At 50.6% G+C, this 19,082-nt stretch overlaps 1 long non-coding RNA gene across 1 annotated transcript; it reads right to left on the bottom strand.

Annotated features, from left to right (window-relative positions):
* Positions 1-6,639: 6,639 nt before the first annotated feature.
* On the bottom strand, positions 6,640-18,431 carry LOC136019384 (uncharacterized). The gene is made up of 3 exons (XR_010614859.1): positions 18,220-18,431; positions 16,987-17,247; positions 6,640-6,910 (listed from the first exon to the last, which is right to left on the bottom strand). It is a non-coding gene; the product is annotated as an uncharacterized LOC136019384 (long non-coding RNA).
* Between the last annotated feature and the right edge of the window lie 651 nt (positions 18,432-19,082).

Here is a 19,082-nt window from a genome sequence, read left to right as displayed (position 1 = left end):
AAAGTCGATCTGTGCTGGAGGAACATCTCCTAAAGATAAAAGAGCCTCCCCAGCATCTGCCTGTACCCCTGAGGCTGTGACTGCAGGTTGACAAGGCACCACTGATCCCTGAAGCTGGAGGGGGCTCTGATGTGGGGCTGTTCTGCCTGCTGGGCTGGAGAAAGCCAGGCTTACCAGTTAAAGACTTGGGGTTCAAGGTGTTTCTTGTTGAAATAAGATGGATGTCTGCCCACCAGAGTGCACAGCACTGGGTGACTGAAGGACTTGTTTTTAAAGACAACCCATTTTCATTGTTTTAGCAGAAAAGTTGATAAGCATCTGTGACACTTGATCCTTTCTGTGGGTCAATGCAGGTCCATGGGGGTTGCACCTGTTTGGTCATGGCCAGGACTGGTGAGCACCAGTAATACCCTTTGCTGCTGGTCTATTGCCTTTCACCAGCACTAACTTCGTGCCCAGAGGACAGAAAGGGCAGCATCAGGGAAAATACCCCTGGGTGGTTGCAAATACCAGGGGCTTGCTGGTCTGTGCCCTGCTGGAGGCTGGTCTTGATTGTGATCACATTGTGTTTTATTGAGGGTTTCCTCCGAGCGTAACTAGTTTTGCCATTAAGACCTAAGTCTTTGCTGATAAAAGGAGGCTGAGCTCACAAGAATATAACATATCCAGGCAGTAACTGGAGCACCAACCCTTCCCTCACACTCCTGCACGAGTTGGGGAGGCAGGGAGGGCTCTGTGGAGCTCACAGCCCCATCCTCCTCTCAGAGGGTGGAGGTGGTGGTTAATGCTTTTTTCCAGGATGGTGATGCTGTACAGACAGAGACCGACATCTCCGGAACCCCAGGGGATGCTCTGTGACTTTGCATCACTCGGGTCTCTCCAGCAAGAATGAGAACTTGAGGTGAACCACTCCTCCTCTGGTATGCACAGCTCTTAGGTGAGTTTTACTCTAAAAGTGCTTCTTATTTGGTATCCCTTCTTAATATATTTTTTTAACCTACGCCCTAAATTACAGCATGATATAAAAGATAAGATACCATCTGTTTCTCTTACACTGTTCATTTCTTTCTATCAGATATTAGCTATTAAACCACACTGCTTTTGCAATGCAGAGACATTATTGCAGATGAGTGACCAGGCCTAAGCATTCCAAATGTCTGGCTAGTTAGAAATGAAAATGGTTCCCACTAGGAGACATGAAAGCATGAGTGAGTTAAATCTGAGCGCAGAGAGGAAAGGGGAGGTCACCGAGGGTGATCTGCACCATCTTGGTCCGTCTAACACAGAGGTGGATCTTTTTTCCCTCTTGCAAATCGCTCCCTTTGGAGTGAGCAATACTTCCCCTTTCCACACACTTGTGCTCCGCTAAGTTTTCAGTGGAGTTGTTCACTTGACTGTAAGCAAAGATGCCAGTGGCCTATTTTTTTGGAAGACACATGCTGATCCAGGGGAAAACAAGACAACAGAGGGCAAATCCTTCCCTTTCCCTCAACTTGTGCAATTAGGGAGGTTTTTACTCTGAGCCTTGGTAATGTGGGACCATCTGTATCGGCTCCAGCAGGTCCCATTCCCCAGCTCCTGTGCTTAATTGCACTTCCATTGGCAACTTAAACAGTTGCTGCATGTGTTTCAAATGAACTCTCCACTTCAGGCTGGTTTTACTGATCACCTTTGTGTGATTGGCAATTAAAGCCCTTTTCAGACAAGGGAGAATTATTGCCTGTTTTTCAGCCTGTCTCTCCCTCCTTCAGCTTGCTCTGCCTCTTGCATTTTCTAATATTCCCTCAGTTCCTTATCTATTGGAAAAGCCTCACATGGAGCCATTTGTCTCTTCCTTTGATGAGAACCATGCCTTTTGGGAGACCATCTGGGTTTTTCCCAGCAGAACAGGATGGTCTCCAGTGCTGCAGCAGATTTGCCCAGTTTGTAGGTGCTTGTGGGGAATAAAGGAGGAGGCAAACAAAACAGAATGAGAGATTGAGAGCAAAGGAGGATGAACTTAGCCCAGTGTTAAATCCATCCCTGAAGCTGTGGTGCAAACAGGAAATGATCTCTTAACACTGTGCACCTGCATCCCGGGAAGAGCATCCAAAAGGGGCCCAAGCCCGCGGCAGGGTCTGGAGGAATGGTGCTCACAAGCCCAACTGCAGGGATTTTTAAGACTCCTTGGCCAGCTTCAGTCCTTGCTCAGCTTCTGGTTCCTGCCTCCTTGTGCCTTTGCCAGATGCGCTCTCCTTTCCCTTATCCTACAGTAAATTAATCCAGGGCTGTTGAAAAGTATAGAGGTGACAGCTCTGGAAGCTGGGGCCCAGTGAAACGCTGGGATGCTGACAGCATCTTGGTGCCCTGCACAAAACACCGTGGTTTTAATGCCCGGTGCATAGCTGGTATTTGGAAATAATGATGCTGCTGATGGGCTTTTAGCAATCCAACCTGGGCTGGAACCATCAAACCTGGGACCTTGCAGCTCTCCAGCTACCCCATGCCAAAGCTCATCAGAAGGAAATAAATGTGTACACACAGATGAAGAAGTGCTTATGTGGAGCCTGGAATGGCTGCACCCAGCGCTGCTGTGGAGCCTCTCTGGCTTAACCCCACACAGCAACGGGGCGTAAATGGCTGAGACAGGCACATCAGCAGGACCAAATCCAGAGCAGGAGGGGAATACCCTGCCCAGCCAGGAAGCCGGTTGGGCTGCTGGGAGGTGGGGTGGGTGTCACTGTCTGTGCTCTCATCAAAACCCAGCTGAGGCTGACATCGCATCTGGCCAAGGTGCCACCTGAAGCACAGGTCCTACCAGGTCTGCTGCCTCTTCTGTTCAGGAGTGACGCAAATCACAGCATCCCTGAAGACCCAACACTGAAGATTTCTGCTGTTTCAGAGGAAGGTCTGGTGTGATTTTGAAACAAGTAAAATCAGAACAGAAAGAAGGTGATTCCCAGAAATGCAGACTCACCCTGTCTGAGGCAAGCAAACCCCCTTCTAATCACAACTTAACAAGGGAATTTGCCTTTTCTTTGCAAGACAGACAAGTGCCTGTGTGAAGCGGTGCCTGACCTGAGGAGCATGCCTGGCTCTCAGTTCACCAGGCACTCAAAGGATGCAACCACTTGCAAACAAGTGTTCTGCCCTGGCTCAGTGCTGTAAGTACAAGCTCAGGTCAGCATTCCCAAATCCGTTGTGCTCCCCTCCCCACCCTACAGATGAGAAGGAAGAAAGGGGTCAGAATGCCTTTGGCAGCAGAGACCTAAAGCTTGGAAAAGCCTGAAAGAAATTGCCTGCAGCTGCTGTCGTAGCAGGCTAAAACCCAAGCCATGACAGTACTTTTGGATTCCAGTGGGATGGGAGAGGTGTTTTCTCGAGGCTCACTTCCCCCTGCCCCGCAGGGGGTTATAACAAAGTGATTGTGGGATTTAAGTCCGTGATGGTGGGATTAGGCGTTTCTCAACTGAGACTGTTCCACATTCTTTCCCCCTGATTTGCCACTTGGTGCTCTCCCCTGACCAGAAACCGGCTTGCTCAGCTCCCATTTACGCTGCTGGAAGAGTTTACAGCACAGCCTCAGCCCGGCATCCCTTCCTAGTGTATGTGCCTTGATTTAATGCTTTGATTTGAAAGTTATTTTTTATAATAAGAGAAAGATGGTCCATGCCAAAAAAAGCAGTTTCATAAAATGCTGAACATGACTTGCATTCTGTAATTGCAAACCTGAGAGACTTGGAGTAATTGACATTTTGGATGTATTGCAGAATATCATATTTAATCTTGAAAAGCAGGTTCCAGGCTAAGGAGGCAACTGCCAAGCCAAACTCAGACTCCTCACCGGGTTCCTACCATAACTCATTTTCAGATCCATTCAGCACAGTTCTGAACCTAAATGTTTACGTTTTTGATTTACTAAGATAACATTCCCGGGTCACCGAAGCTGTTTGTCAGGGAAGGTCGCAGGGAGACAGCAGGAATTAGTGATGCGTTGGCTCCAGCCCGGGGAATGCGTGAGGGGTGCTCACACTTCAGAGAGTCGTGTCAGTCTCCCGTGATCCGGGGGATGGCAGCAAGGTCTTGCACCCCCCCCATTATGTTCTGATGGCTGTTTGGATGATGCAGGAGTGTGTACCCTGTTCATAGAGGTGGTCCTTGAAGCTAGATATGGGAAATGCCTGAGGCGCGATGGCATAGAGAACTCTGCTCCATGTCCTGCTCAATGGGCTCCTTGCTGCCAGGATCCCCATTCATGAGTGTGTGAAATTGCATGAATGCGGGCCCGGACACAAACTGCGTTTCACTGAAGTGTGACTCAGTGCATGTGTATTTTTGTCAGTGCATGACTTCAGCGCGCGTGTAATTTTATAAACGTGTGGGATGTGACTGATGCTCGGTGAGTGAGTCTAAAGCGGGAGCTGCGTTTCAGAAGCCAAACTTCCAAGCTAACCCACGGGTTCTACTTTTCCTTTGTCTACAAGCGCGGCTTCTGTAACGTATCTGTCCCACATTATCGTGGTTTACAGCCTGGCTATAAACATTTGCTTCTGTTTGAAATACAACAAATATAAGCGGAAATCTGCTCTCTGCTTTATGCATCCTGGTAAAGGATACCAGTTGAAGTCTTTAAAAGGGCCAGCCCTCTTCTTGCAAATAGAGTGTTTACATTGCTGCAGATTTCAGTGGAATGGATACTAATTTACAATGGTGCAAATGAAAGGAAAGCAGAAAACCCAGGAATGTAAGCGGGAATTATACACCCCTGAGCGTGGAAATGAAGACACAGCCCCGGCACCACAGCTCTCAAATGCATCGGCTGAGCCGCATTTATACTGGGCCAAATTCTGACTCTGTGACTCATGCTGGATAGGGCCAGACATTTGAACTGCCTTCTTAAAGGTCTCCTTGCAGGGCTCCTGGGACCATAAGTTATTTCTCGTGAGCAGCAATGGGGCCAGGCTTGTTTGTTAGATTTGTTATAGCTGCTTCCAGGATCCAGCCGGGATTAGGATGGTGTTGAATTTGGTGCCAAATGCACATGATGGAAATACTGCCCTTTAGCTATGAGGGTATGGGGGGAAGCAGCTTCCCTTCCCCTCTTCTGGGGTGGGTTTTCCGGCAGGGCTGCAAGCCCAGTTTGGGGATGGTTTGAGGGTCAAGGCTGGCATCGATTGCGAAGAGGTTATTATTTGCCCAGCTGCACATCTTTATTCATAACGTGCCCATTGTTCTTAACATTTTGCATATTTCATTGTGAGAAGTGGGATGGGGAGGGGGAAGCCATCGCCATGTCTGGGGGAGTTGGGCTTTTATTTCGGTGGCGGCGGGCTGCAGCGGGAGCCTGTGACTGTCAGGATGTTCACATCTGTTCCTGATTTGTGGACAATGGAGCACCATCCACTCACTGCACATAGATGATCTGTGACAACTTGACAGCCTGCCCAGGAATTCAGACCGAACACTCACTATCCAAAATGATCAACGTTGTCTGATCCAAATGTAAAAGCAGCGCAGGGGGGGAGGAAGAATAATTTCAAAGGGAGGGAAATAAAAGTTGCCTCTGTTTTTGGTATTTCTGATGAGTGGCGTTGGAGCCTCCCTTCATCTGGTGAGACAGGGTGCAGCAGGAGCTGGTATGCTTCAAAGTGGGGCAGGATGCTGGTCTCAGATGTTCCCCTGCCCTCTGATCCTGGCTGGTTTCTAAACAGAGCAGCTGGAGCGCTGTGGGCAGCTCTGCTGAGCCCTGCTCCCTGCCTGCATGCTGCCTGTGCCTGGGGAGGCAGTCAGGGGCTCCCTGGGCTTGGGGCTCTGCTTGGGCACGCTCAGGTCCTGCCATGGGAGTGGATGCGGGCAGGAGGGGCTTCTGCATCCTCAGCTCATTCTGGAAGAAAATATCTGCTCCTGCTCTCAACTGTCCTGCAGGATGAAGCTCTCCATCTATCCCAGATCCCGATCATACAGCAGTGTGGCATGCTCTATCCATGCATCAAGGTACGGGTGACAGGCTCTGTGGCTCCCCGACCCCTCCTTTGGTGTGGGATATCTGCACCATAGCTTGTCCCCTCCCCTCACTGACCACCCTGCTGCTGCCTCTTGCCAGGACCATGTCCACCTGGAGAAGGGGAATGCCTGGATGATAGCGGGGCGGAGAAGATGATCCCTCGCCTTCGTGAAGCTGCTCTGAGGTTGCCCTCCTGCTCCACAGCATGTGTGCTGCTTCGCTTCACCTCCCTCCCTGCAGCAAATGGGTGTAAGTAGGTCTGAGCAAGCCTGACAAAATGCAAGGGACCTAAATTACATTACCTTGCACACCAGCTCTGAATCTGACCTTGGGGATTAATTAGATAAACAACCATCTTGTACAGTACCTTATATAAATGTACAAGCAAGGCACCATTAAGGATTACGTTGTCACTAACCTAAGCCCTTAGTGATTTAATTAGACAATTAGAGGCTGCTTGGGAATGCTCTTGTAGTAACCAGAGATATTAACACCATTTGTATTTATATTTAATAGCATTGCAGAAGGGATTTTAATTATTTTGAGTCTTACTAGTCTTTAAACTTCCAAAGAGGAAATTCTCTTCTGATTTTAGCAGAGCCTCGCAGGTGCTGTCGCAAGCATCACTTTGCAGCTCCCAGACCCAAACCCCCTTTCCATGGTAACTCCATGCTGATCCTTGGCAAGCAGTTTGTTTGCTGAGATGGCATGGAGCATGCTGATCCCTTGGGTAACTGCTGGAGGAGCAGGAACGAGACCTGGGTTTGCTGGCACCGTAGCAGCAGTAAGTAACGAAGCCTGTCCCTCTCAGTAATGACTGTACAGACAGAAAGGTTTGTGTGATGGTGGTTAGGATGGTAAAATCAATGGTCAGCTCAATAACTGTGTATGGGAGAGTGATCGGTGCATTCTCTGGTCCTCGGCACACTGTAAAAGAGCAGGATGTTTGTTGCCACTGGAAGCAAGCTGTTCCATATAGCCTCCAATGGGTAAAACAAACCCTGGCCTCACGCGAGTCCTCTGCAGCGTCCAAATCACCAGTGGCTCTGCAGCAGCTTAGCAATATCAAATAAAACCTGGCGACGAGGGAGAACCTTCAGCTAGCATCAGCTGCAACCTAATTTAGGATATGAACTGGAATCCCTGCAGGAGGAAAGTCTTTGTCTCAGCACAGGGCAGCTCTCAGCCCCTGCTTCATCAATACCAGCCAAGCGCCCTTTCTTCCTGCCTTCCTAAAGATGCCATTCTTGCAATATCACTGCCAATAATTGTATTTTCACTGTATTACAGCTCCAGTAATATAATTAAGCCTAAATAATATAGATGAAGTGGAGAATAATTTGATTTGCTAACTAATGTTTGAGTCAAGTAGATTATTTTTTCCCTGTTTTCATGAATCTACAGTTGACTAAACCCCCAACCATTCCTCCACTCCCGTCCTTTAGTGAAACGTGGATACAGAAGAATGATTCATCAGAGGGGATGGATCCAGGCTTTGGATAAATGAGAGGATGTTTGGTTTGGTTTGCGTGGAAGGGGTGGGATCCTCTTGGGAACTCTGTATGAGGCAGTGAATGGGATGTCCTTGGATAATCAAAGACAATGAGGAAAAGTGGGGTCAATGATCCATTCAACAAAAGCATAAGGCAAATGATACATTGAGCAGCTCCAGAAAGTGGTAATTTGACAACAGTCTGCTGCAGCGAGCCATCTGGCCTGAGGAGAAAGTGGGAGCACCAGTCTGTGCGCTGGGTACCTCAGGGACAGGAGCTGAGCTCTGGGGGCTTCCAGCATGGCTTGGCCTCTACAGAGCCTCGCTCTGTGTGTACACACATAGTGAGGCATTGGAATGAAAGGAGTGAGAGGCATTGCTGACCTCTAAATGCAGGAAAAAAATCTTCTGTGGAGCCTAAAGAGTAGTTGTGTTCATGTGTGACTTGTTTTCCAGGAGCTGATTAACTGGATATGGGCTTGGTGAGTTGATGTAGAGGAATATTGCACATAGTTATTCAGGGTCAGGGCTTTGGCATGTTGTGTTACTCTTTTCCATTTGCAAGGGGCAAAAATATGAGAGTGGAGCTCAAAAAACCTGTGTAAATAAGAAATAAGAAAGGAAAAATAAAACTGCAGGGAACGGTTTCCTCCCATGTGCTTTGCTCTGCCTTTTTTAGGCAAATCTGCTGCTCACCCTCGCAACCTCCAAGCTCTCCCTAAGCTCGAGCATCCCAGCAAGCCAGGAACCAGTTCATGCTCAGGCTACCACCTGGGGATGATCCAATTTCCACGGCATGGAGGATTCCTTTGTCAAATCAATCTGCAGCAGTGGCCAGGCTGTGCCAACTTGTAGCAGTGCTCTGGAGAGGGATACAGTGAAATATTTTGCAAATCCTTTTTAGTCCTTGTTTACCAAAAGAGGTTAAGGCTTGGTTTTGAAGAAAACCAACAGTTTATGGTCTTGGGAGGACGCATGAAATTCAGAGCCCTGCCTACTCTGAGCAATGACTTCCATGTATTTGGAAGGGCTAATACTGGTCAGGCCAGGTCCTCCTGCACGGATGAGCCTCCGGCAGCAGCAAGCAGAGGCAGGGAGGGAGCTAAAGCAGAAATCAGCAGTTAGGTGATGGTAGCGAATAGCCAGGATGCTTTGTTCAAAATAGATGTGCTCTCCAGGCTACCAGACAAGGAAGGACATTGGAAAAATAGTCTCTTTCATGCAGGTTTTGGTCCTTGTTGCAAGGAATCAGGTTAGGTCCTGTTGGAAAAGGGCCATGCGAACAGCCTCTTGCAGGGTGCCTGAGCTTTCCTTACCAGGGGGCCTGGCTGGAGCTGGCCAGTGTGGGCAGGGAGGAAGGAGCAGGGAGACACAAGCATGTTTTCCAGTGCTCCCAGTGCCCCTGCATGGGCTGGTGTGCAGCCAGGCAGGGCTCCCTCCACCAGACCTGCTCTCCCATGTCCTGCTGCCTTCCAGACCTCAACTTTGCTTCGTGATTGCAAAGGCAGCTGCAGCCCCTCTGCTTGAGAGGGCACAGGCACTCCTGAAGCCTCTGATAGACCTGGCTGCTCTGGCTGTGTCAACAGCCCCAGTGTGCTGGCCCATGGCCCTTTGCCATGGTGGTGGTGTCTCCAAGCCCACCAGTGAGGAAAGCTCAGGCTCTGTCCAGGCACAGCTCAGGGGTGAGCGTGTTCCCAAAGGAGAAAGAATGCAGCCACCTTGCTCAGGAGGACAAGAAAGCTCAGCTCTGCATGGATGGGCTGAGGTGTAGAAGGGGCCTCAGGGCAAAGGAAGGGCTCTAGCCCACTTGGTTTACTAATGTAGGTGCATGTGAAAAGGTGGTGATGTCCAGATTAACATCTGCTTGGGAGCCAAACTGGAGCTGGGGGCTCTTCTGTCACTTATTCTAGGCTAAAAAATAATGTGTATTCCCCCTCACCCTACCATAACTGTGAAAAGCCCCTAGCAGCATGGGGAGGGAATTAATTTCAAACCTAAGGTGGAATGGAGGTTTTATAGCAGCATGCTCATTTCTGCCTGAAGTGGAGAGCTCTTGCACTGCTTTCAAGAGAGTCCTGGCCATTGCAATGAAGACAGGGAGTGTCCAGCACAGGTGATGGACAGTAAAGAGACCAAGGAGGAAGGAGGGAAGGCTTGCTTGGTGAACAGTTCATTTATTCGGCAGATGGTGCCAAGGCACAGAACTCTTGGTTTGCGCTTGGCATCGATGGCCAGTGCTGGGAACCTGAGCTACTGCTGAGCAAACCCCACTGCTGACCATGATGGAGCATCCAGGTGATCTCACACATGGGTAGGGCTGGCAGCCAGCGTTCCCATTTGAGCAAACCCTGGTTCTGCTGAACACACTCCAGTGATTGTGTGTTTGAGGCTGTTACATGGGAGCTTGGAGAATGCAATCTCATTACAAACATTGACCTAGATGGTTGCACTGGGACTGCAGCTCTGCAGCATGGAGGCAGAAACTGCCTGCTTTTATTTACACGTGCACTGATACCAGTTCCCTCTCTTCCCCCTCCTGCTCTTTTCTCCCCAGCAGTTGTTTTTGTACCTGGCTGGTGGCCTGAGGCCTCAGCTGTCCACCACAATTCTCACCTGCACAGCCCAGTGCCCCCTGCAGCAGCGCCAGGCTTGGAAGGTATCCAAAGGAGCAGAGCCTTGCAGCTGGGGACCACGCACTTGGGGGGCAGCTCTGCCAGCTGGGGACACCGGGAAACCTCACCAGCTAAATATCACCGCTGTCCTGCATCCATCCTTGGGGTAAGCAGTGGGGGATGTCAAACAACGTGGTGCAGCGAGAGGCTGGCCAGGGTTCAGCAATGTAATGGCAAAGGAGACAGGGTCCTCTCCCATGTGCAGAAGGTGTGGGTCACGCAACAGCCAAATGCCTGGATGATTCCCTAGCCCTGGTAGCTCTTGTGTGGTAGCTCCAAGGTAGGCTGGTGGGGGGAGTGTGGGGCTTTCTCCATGCTGCACCCCAAGCAAAGAGGCTGGATGCACCAGCAAGGTTTGTCTTCCCCTGAAGCATTGTCCCCCAGCCAGAAACAAACCATTCCCTCCATGGCAGCCTCTGTCCCTTCCATCTTTCTCTTGGCAGCTAAGTTGTTAATAAGCCTCCTTTTGCTAAGATTCCATCTAAATTACTATTTTAAAACAACTACAGATGTGCTAAATTGGCTCAGCATAATAGGATGAGATGGATAATAAAGGTTCCCCCAGTGGGCTGTCGCCAGCACAGGTAATTTATTACCTGGGTGGCTAATTATACGCTTCTCAGCTTTCTAGGGTGAAAACATCTTGATATTTCCTAGTTAAGGAGCCCTGACACAACTGAAATGACCAGACATGTGAATAGGAAACATGGTGATTAAGTACCTGAGAGATGAAGAATGCAAAGGAAAAGGCATTCTGCAGCCAGAAAAAATGAACTGTGTGATTTCCCCCAGCACCTTGAGGGAGCAGGGAAGGGCTGGACCTCTCCTAACTCTGGCCAATTCAGGCATTTTGTGCATGAAACTGCAGCCAGCTGAATTCCAAGCTGGAAAAAAACCCAACCAACTCCTGTAAATGAGAGAGAAGAGATTGTTTCATGAGTTCTGCATATGCGCTCATGAGTTCTGGCGGCTGGGGCTGATGGGAAGGAGAAAGCCCTGTCGTTCTCCCTACTGCTCAGTGCTGGCCATGCCCCATCTCACTGCGCAGCCCCCAGCCCTGCAGATGGGTGTTGCTCCGCTGTGGTCCACACCAAAAAGTGTAGGTAAGAAACATATATCCATTATACTCTCATGCATTATTTACTTGATAAAACATAATGTTTGCTTAGTTAATGTGTTCGAGACAAGGTATTTTATAAAATACACAGTCTGTCGAACACAGCAAAATGGGCCAGTTTTCACAGTACTTAAAATCTATGGCGTGAGGCAAATCCCATCAAGAAGACAGATGTCTCACTGAAATGCTAGTGTCAGCCTGCGGGCTCCAACCACATCAGAGGAGCCAGGAGGTCCTGGGTTCCTTGTGGTGGATTTGCACCAGAAAGGCAATATAAAACCTTGGCAAAGAGTTTCTTTTTCCCCGGACAAGATGGGATGCTCGGCTCGGGCAGGGGCAGGGCATGCTTGGGCTGGCGGCATGCTGCCTGCTGAGTGGCCCGTCCCCTGCACTGGCTTTGAAGGGTGCCTGCAGTGCAGCTCATGGTGGTCTGACCAGGTCCCATGGCTGGCTGGAGGGGGCTGAGGTCTGCCTGCCCTGGGCTTCGGTCTTCCCCTGAGGCCATATAATGATCTCACCTGAAATAAAATGCAGACTTGAAGACCTCTGGGTGCTGTTTTAGCATCCAAATCTTCTCCGTCCAGCAACAACAATGTACCTGCTTCTACTTGAGTCATTTCCCACCCTGTCTGCCCGTGCCCTGCAAGACACTCCTGCTCACTCAAGGGAACTGCCATGGGCCAGCACAGCCCCAGTGGGACAAGTACAGCATAGGGGAAATCGAGTCCAAACCCGAGCAGATACTTCTCGTTAAAGCCATTATAACGGTGACAGGGACCAGGACGACACCTCCTGGGAAGGCTTGCCCCCGCTCTCTGCAGTGGTGGAGCAGCAATAGCAGCTTTTTTTCTCATGGCCCCCTCCATTTCATGCACTGCAGCAGGGAAGGATGGGGCTGGGTGAAGCCTTGCTCTGGCCACAGGAAGGATGGATGCAGCTGCAGCAGTGCCCAAGACATGGATCATGGAATCATAGAATGGTTTGAGTTGGAAGGGACCTTTAAAAGACATCTAGTCTAACCCTTTGCAATGAGCAGGGACATCTTCTACCAGATCAGGTTGCTCAGAGCCCTGTCTAACCTGTCCTTGAATGTTTCCAGGGATGGGATCCCAGCTACTATCACTGTGCTCCTGGGCCTCTGAACAAGTGTTTTCCAGAAATCCTCTGGTTTAGCCTGTCCCGTGGGGCTGTGGTAATTCCCAGCTTGCCCTGCCCCACAGCCCCTCCAGCAGTGAGGAAGAGGTCTCTGGGCAGGCAGAGTCTTCATGCTAAGAGGGAGAACAAGAAAACAAGATGTTTGCAGTACAAAAAGGGCCTCATTCTCACGGATGAAAGGGAAAGACGTGTATGCGTGCCTTAGGACTCCGCAGCATCTCCCAAAGCTCTGGTTTTATGCTTCTTTATCCTTCAACCTCTTCCTTAATGAGAAATTAATTAGCCTTGTCGTTCCTGCCTGGGAACTTGTAAACATGCAGCCGTGGTGCCTGTTGCTCCCCCCGCTGCCCGCCCTGTCCCATCCCACCCCCTTCCCTGAGGTGTAGCCCAAGATATCTGACAGAAACACTCGAGAACAAAGCTGCCGGGCTAATTCAGGGAATCATCAGGAAGCCTGTAGCAGAGCTGAGATAATAGGCCTTAAATAGCAGCCTGATTGCGCTTCCTCCAGAGGCTTCACAGGGCTTTCCTCCCACCCTGCGGTGAGCGTAGAGGGGCTCCTGCCCACCGGGACCTCGTGGCTGAGAGCCAGCCAAGCTGGCCCCGTCCCGATGGGGATGCTGCTCTGGGGGGACAGTGCTGCTGGCTCCCCGGCTTTGCATCTGCGCAGAAAAAATAAAGGCAAAACAATGGTCACTGGGGACACTCCTCATCTCAGTGTCCTTGCTGCGATGTCCTCCTGCTATCCGGGCACCGCATTGCAACTGGGCCATCCTGCACTTTAAGCAGTGCCTGATGGTTTGGCAAGTGCTGGGAGGGGAAAGAGGGTCCGGTCTGCAGCCCTACACAGGGCCCATCCTCAGAAGCATTTCTGCGGGCTGCTCCAGCGTTCTGCCTCACACTGTAAGGCTTCTGCAGCCTCCCTGGACCTGTGCATCCCGAGATGGACCCCAGCAGCACTCACAGCCCTCCTGCTACAGCAGAGACCTGCTAGTGCCTGGGTGTCCCCATAAGCCAGAGCTGAGCATCTCCAGAAACCAGCCAGACCCTTGAAAACAGCCTTGATAAAGGCAAGACCTGTGAAAAGGATGTGCTTCAAGGGCAGCAAGAGAGACAGTAAAAGAGGTGAAAACAAGGTGGAGAAGAGAGGGCTTGACACAGTGAATCTCATTGCCCTGTGACATGCACCAGACCTTGGGCTGTGGCACAGAGCAGGGAAAAATTGTACTTGTGACAGGACCTGACTTTTTTTTTTTTTTTTCCATTAAAACAGCGTTTTTCATAATGGGGAAGTTTAATTGGCAGGAAAACTGTGACCAGCTGTTGCAACCAAAGGGGCAAATCAAAAGCCTGTAGACAAGGAGTGCCCTGAGGCCGCAGGGCAGCAGAGCACTGAGCGTGTACTGTGTGTAAACCTGAACATGGGGCAGTGATGGGGCATGTTCCCATTCCCACTGTGCCAATGAGGATGCACTCGCACCATGAGCTGCCTGGTGCAGACACTGGCCCAAGGGAGGCTGCGGATTTGGTCCGTGCTAGCAAACCCGGCCTGCTCCACATGAAATCTTGATCATTCCCCACTTACGGCATGGCTGGTGCTGTGTCAAGGGACCGCTTTATGGCCTTAATGCTCAGAAGCTTTACTGCTGACACATATTTTCCCCGGCGCAGTTAGTTAACAACAGGAGTTTCCTACCCCAGAGGACAGGCAGTTTCTGCAGCAAAGAGGTACGGTGGCAAGGAAAATCTTCTCATGCAAATATCAACCCTTTATCCTCTGTTGCTTGGATGGTGGGACCAAAACAACTACTGTTTTTTTTCATTTCCTTATGGAGGAAACGTACTATTCCAGATACGACGTGTAGCTACTTCAGAAATGAGTCATTACTTTGTATATAAGCTAAACACTGGAACGTACTCATAAATAAACTGGCTTCATAAACTGGAAATTAAGTTTATCCCATCCTTGTTTGTAATGCACCATGATTCATATTGTTGCTTCCTAGTTTAGTTTTTATTTTAAACCAGGTTTTGAAGACTTGTAGGGCCCTTCGCACTGTTTATCCATGATGTAGTTTTGATTTGTCCTGTGATATTGCTTGAGGAACATTGTTTGCCCATATGTTTTATATTAATAACAAATCCCACCCTGCGTGTGCCTTCTCCTTTTGCTCTGTCCCTGTGGGCCGGCGGCGGTGACAGGCATGAAGGCGCTGGGCTGGAGGTTGCTGAGCCTCTGCAGTTCACCAGGTCACCTCCAGCCCCAGCAAAGGCTGTGAAAGCTCTGCCCCAGAGCAGGCGTGCAGGAGCCAGAGTGAGAATCCAGAGCGCACAGATCTGTGCTCACACATCTGACACGCTCTTCTTGCTGAAAGCGCTGGTCCCACCTATTTCTTCTCCCCAGCCCTGCTCTCCCCTGCTTCCCTGCATCAGCAGGAGTGTTTGAGCAGACAAGCTGTGAGCTGGTTTCACACACTTCATCTCATCAAATCTTTTCTGTTTTTTTTTTCCCCACCAGGACTACTTCCAGCTGGATCAGTTCTCCAGCCTGTTCCTCACAAGGAATACTGGGACAAGCAGCTGAGACCGCAGCGCCACCGGAGTGGAGCTGCCACTTGAAGGAGATGCTAAGGACTGCCCCCAGCTCTGCTGCCCAAAGCCCCATGGCCAGCTGCCCCAGGCTTCCCTCCTGCCTTGCTCTGGGCATCACCTCTAGAAATGTAAATCTCATGTACAGGAGAGTGAGAAAGTGCCTTGTGCCTCAGGCTCCCCTACCCTCTTCCTCAGCACCAAGGGAGCTAGATACTGGATTAGACCAAAAATTGCATGTCTGCCCTGCTCATGCCTGATCTGTTCAGAGATCCAGGGGCCGGATGGATTTGGCATTTCCAGTGGGAACAGGCTGATAGGCCAAAAAGCATCATGTTGAGCGCAGAGCCTGCTGTGCACACAGCTGTCCCCCATCTGAGCCCCGAGGCAGTGATGACGCTGCAGGGTGAGCCCCGACACAGCTCCCAGGACTCCAGAGGAGCCCGGCACTGACCGCATCCCTGCTGCACTGCTACTGCCGCAGGAATCAGGATATTTGGGCTCCTAATCCTCCCCCAACCACCGCCGGCTCCTGGGTGTCTGGCCTTGGCTGCGGAGCTCTTGGTTAACAGCAGCTCTGGAAGGCTCGCTGGGTGAGGAGGTCAGCACAGGCATCTGGGGTCACTTTAGGGTTACCCTGCTCTTCATTTCGGCAAGAAAAAATAAGTCTGCCTCTCTCTTCCCCTGGGGTCTGAGGAGGCAGGGTTAGGGAAGAGGGGGCTGAGCAGACCTGCAAATGGCCAGTGACTTTTTCCAGGGTGGGATGTCCCCCTCTGCTGCAGGATGCACAGGTTTGGGCAGAGGCTGTGGGCCATGGGAAGAGCGAGGCTGCTCTCCCACAGCCAGCAGCGTGAGGAGATTCAGTGCACCCCAGGCATGAGCTGGGGCTGCAGATGGAGGTGCCCCTTCCACACTGGAGACAGGACGGTGGTTACGTTCTTTTGACACAACGCATCTACCCTTGTTCTTGTCCTTTATCTGCAGATGCCCCATTTTAGCAGCAGCAAAGGATTTTTTATCTTGGGAGGCAGAAGGTACCACAATTCAGCAGCCCCTTAAACCAATGTATTTGCTCCTACTTGTGCTCTTTCCCATGCCATACTCTAAACCATGAAGCACTGGATTCATCTATTCCTTAAAGCTGAGACCAGATCTTTCCTGTGATTTCCACTGTGGCAAGAAACCTCAGAGACCTTGGTGCATGACGGTCCAAACCTCATTCTTAAGTTAAATACCTGCAGTTGCCTGATTTGGCAGAGTTCAGCTGCTAGACCTGCTCCCTGCAAACCCAGGCTGGAGCGTGTAAAACAGGAACGCTAACTATTTTTCCAGCTGTCTGTAGCTCACGCACTGTAAAACACACACTAACATTACACCTCCACACCCTGCCAAGGAGATGCCAGTGACACTGGGATTGGTTGGGCTTCTTTTTTAACATAGCAGGAGCTTGTACCCGTGGCTGTTGGCAGGGACGGAGCTCCCCCAGTGTCCCCAAGTTGCGTGGCTGTCACTTTGCCCCAAAGGTAGGAGCAGGCAAGGGAAACCTTTCCCACCAGCAGCCCCATCTGGTGTCTCCCTGGGGCCATGAGTCTTCAGATGGGGAAGGGAAACATCCCCAGATCTTGGACTCAGAGCCCAGTCTCCCATCTGTCAGAGCCCGCTGTCCCGGGAGCAGCGCTGCACATGTCCAAGGACCCCAGCAGCAGCCACTGCCAGCCAGGCACCGAACCCTGCTTTCGGATGGGAAGGCACATCAGCTGCCTGGCCAGTCTGAAATCAATTTGTGTCTATCTTTGAACCCGATTCCTCTCTAAGCCTGTTTTGGCTCTATTTGTTTGGAATAGACTTGATCCTAAAGGGAAAAGCAGACAAACCAGACTAAACATCAAATATTAAATAGCAACTGCTAATATGACAGCCATTAAACACAAGCGCTCTCCTGCCTCTGTAGCAGCTGGAAGCTGGGCTGCACACCCACCTCTGGATCCTGGTGCTACCAAACTCGAAGTCAGGCTGCACGTGTATATATCGAATTGCTGGAACGAAGAAGAAATTCATTTTCCTGCTGCCAATCTTTCTGGCATTCAATCTTCTGCGTCTGCTTTCAGCTGAGGTAGGAGGAGGTGATGTACTCTCCCCTTCTGATATGTGGGGAAAGGGAAGCATGTGGCTGCCCAGCTCCCTGGCTCTGTGTAGGTGCTCAGCAGAGATTGGCAGGGAGGCTTCTCCCCCTGTCCTGCTGGAAAGTTAAAGAAATCGTATTTTGTCTTGGGATGAATCCAAGAGGCTTTGAAGTCCTAGGAGGGATCTGCTGGTCAGGCAAAGACTTCTCCCCTCTCTCTCCCAGAATTTCAAAGCCGTGGCATTGGGATAAATCCAAGGAGAGGGCTCCCACACTGCCAGAGTGAAGGGGAGCAGACACAGAGTGCCTGGGCTTAGGGCACCAGTTTGTCCTGCTGTGCCCAGTATCACAGGGACCAGGGCACAAATACCCCAAACCAGTGTGAAAGAGCTGTACCCCTGTTTGCCTGGTGCTGACCTTTACCTCTCATCTCAACCATTCCTTGTGCTTCTCTACAGGTGAAGTTTCACTGAAGAAACTGGGCAAACATCAGTGGCCAAGGATTGGCTTGTGCTGGGACAGCAAAGGAATGAGAGACATCCCAACCGCACCCCCGAGCAAGATCCCCATCACGTTGTCAGCGGGCACTCGCAGTCGTGGCACAGCGTGGCCCTGGGTCCTTCTCCTTATCTGCCGTGCTCCTCCTCTTTCCTCGAGCCACTTCTTTATCACATTTTGAGCATACCTTCCACTTGACTTAACACTAACATATGTACAGTCGACATTTCAGTAATGCCTTACAAATTAGCTAGGGCTGGTTCAGAGATTATCAGGCCGGTTCCCTGGCCCCCACCTCTCCACACTGGCGTGCTGAAGCGGGGGCTCATCCCAGGAAGGAAGCTGGGGCCCCCTCCTGGTGCACTGGCCAGCTCCTGGGAAGCATCCTGTCCTCTTTCTTCCCTCTGTCTCTAGCTGAAGGACTCTTTTTGGGTGTCAGAGTGAGGCAATGCCTCTGCTCACTCTATGTAGCAGCCCAATGGGGCTCCACGGGGGAACCAGCACCCCAAGGCCACTACAGAGGCGAGGGGGGGTTCCCCTGTCCTTTATCCCAACAGACAAAGCAGCCCAACACTAGAAAGTGGCACTTACTGGCATGAGAAGAAGGCAGCACTCAATGAGGGGTGACCTGTGCTGGGCAGGAGGAGAAGAAAACCTCCGATAGCTGACAGACCCCGCCACAGCCGGGGCTGCAGCAGCATGGCTGCAGCTTACAGAGACAGGAGGCAGATGGACGATGTACTTGTCCAAGTGCTTTCCTGAGAAAACCCTTTGCAGTTCACATGCTGCGTCGCTGGTTCTACTTCCGCCGTCCCAGCAGTGCAGCCTTCTGGTCGGAGAGGTTTAAAGTCCTCCTGGAGGCGTTCCCATCGTCCAGCAATTTCCCCAGACACATGTTATTACAGATTTCTTTGTTCTGAGCTTTTACATTTCCTGCAGCCCTCTTGAGCTCCTGCGCTTAGTTCTAAGTTCACTCAGTACTTGCAGTGCCGGAGCCTTGTTTCTGTGTCAGCCCTGGGAAGTGCTCTGCAGGCGTGTTTCTATGCAAGAGGCTGTGGAAAAAATGAGGATATGTTTTATGATGTTCCAGCACAGAGGGGCCCTGCACAGATCATACAGTTATTATGGCTGGAAGGAACCTTTACCAGCTCACCTGCTCCATTTTATCCTTTGCATCAGGCCGGTAAACCATCCTTGTCAGATATGTGCTTAGCCTTATCCTTGAATATCTCTGGGGGAAGCAATTCAAGGATCTCCCAGAGAAGCTTGTTCCTCCGTCTGAACTCTAGTTAAGAGTTATAAAGGTTTCCCTAATGTTTGACTTTAATTTTCTCTACTGCAACATAACACCATTATTACTAGTTTGAGCTCCTTGATGGCTCTTTTTCCCCTAAGCCCCTATTTAGAAGAGACAGGGAAGGAACTAGATGAACTGACTTACAGCTAGGTTACAA

This window comes from Lathamus discolor, chromosome 9 (assembly GCF_037157495.1).
Source record: "Lathamus discolor isolate bLatDis1 chromosome 9, bLatDis1.hap1, whole genome shotgun sequence".
Classification (NCBI taxonomy): Eukaryota; Metazoa; Chordata; class Aves; order Psittaciformes; family Psittacidae; genus Lathamus; species Lathamus discolor.
Note: the sequence above shows the minus strand (reverse complement) of the source record. Positions and strands in the feature narration are given on the sequence as shown.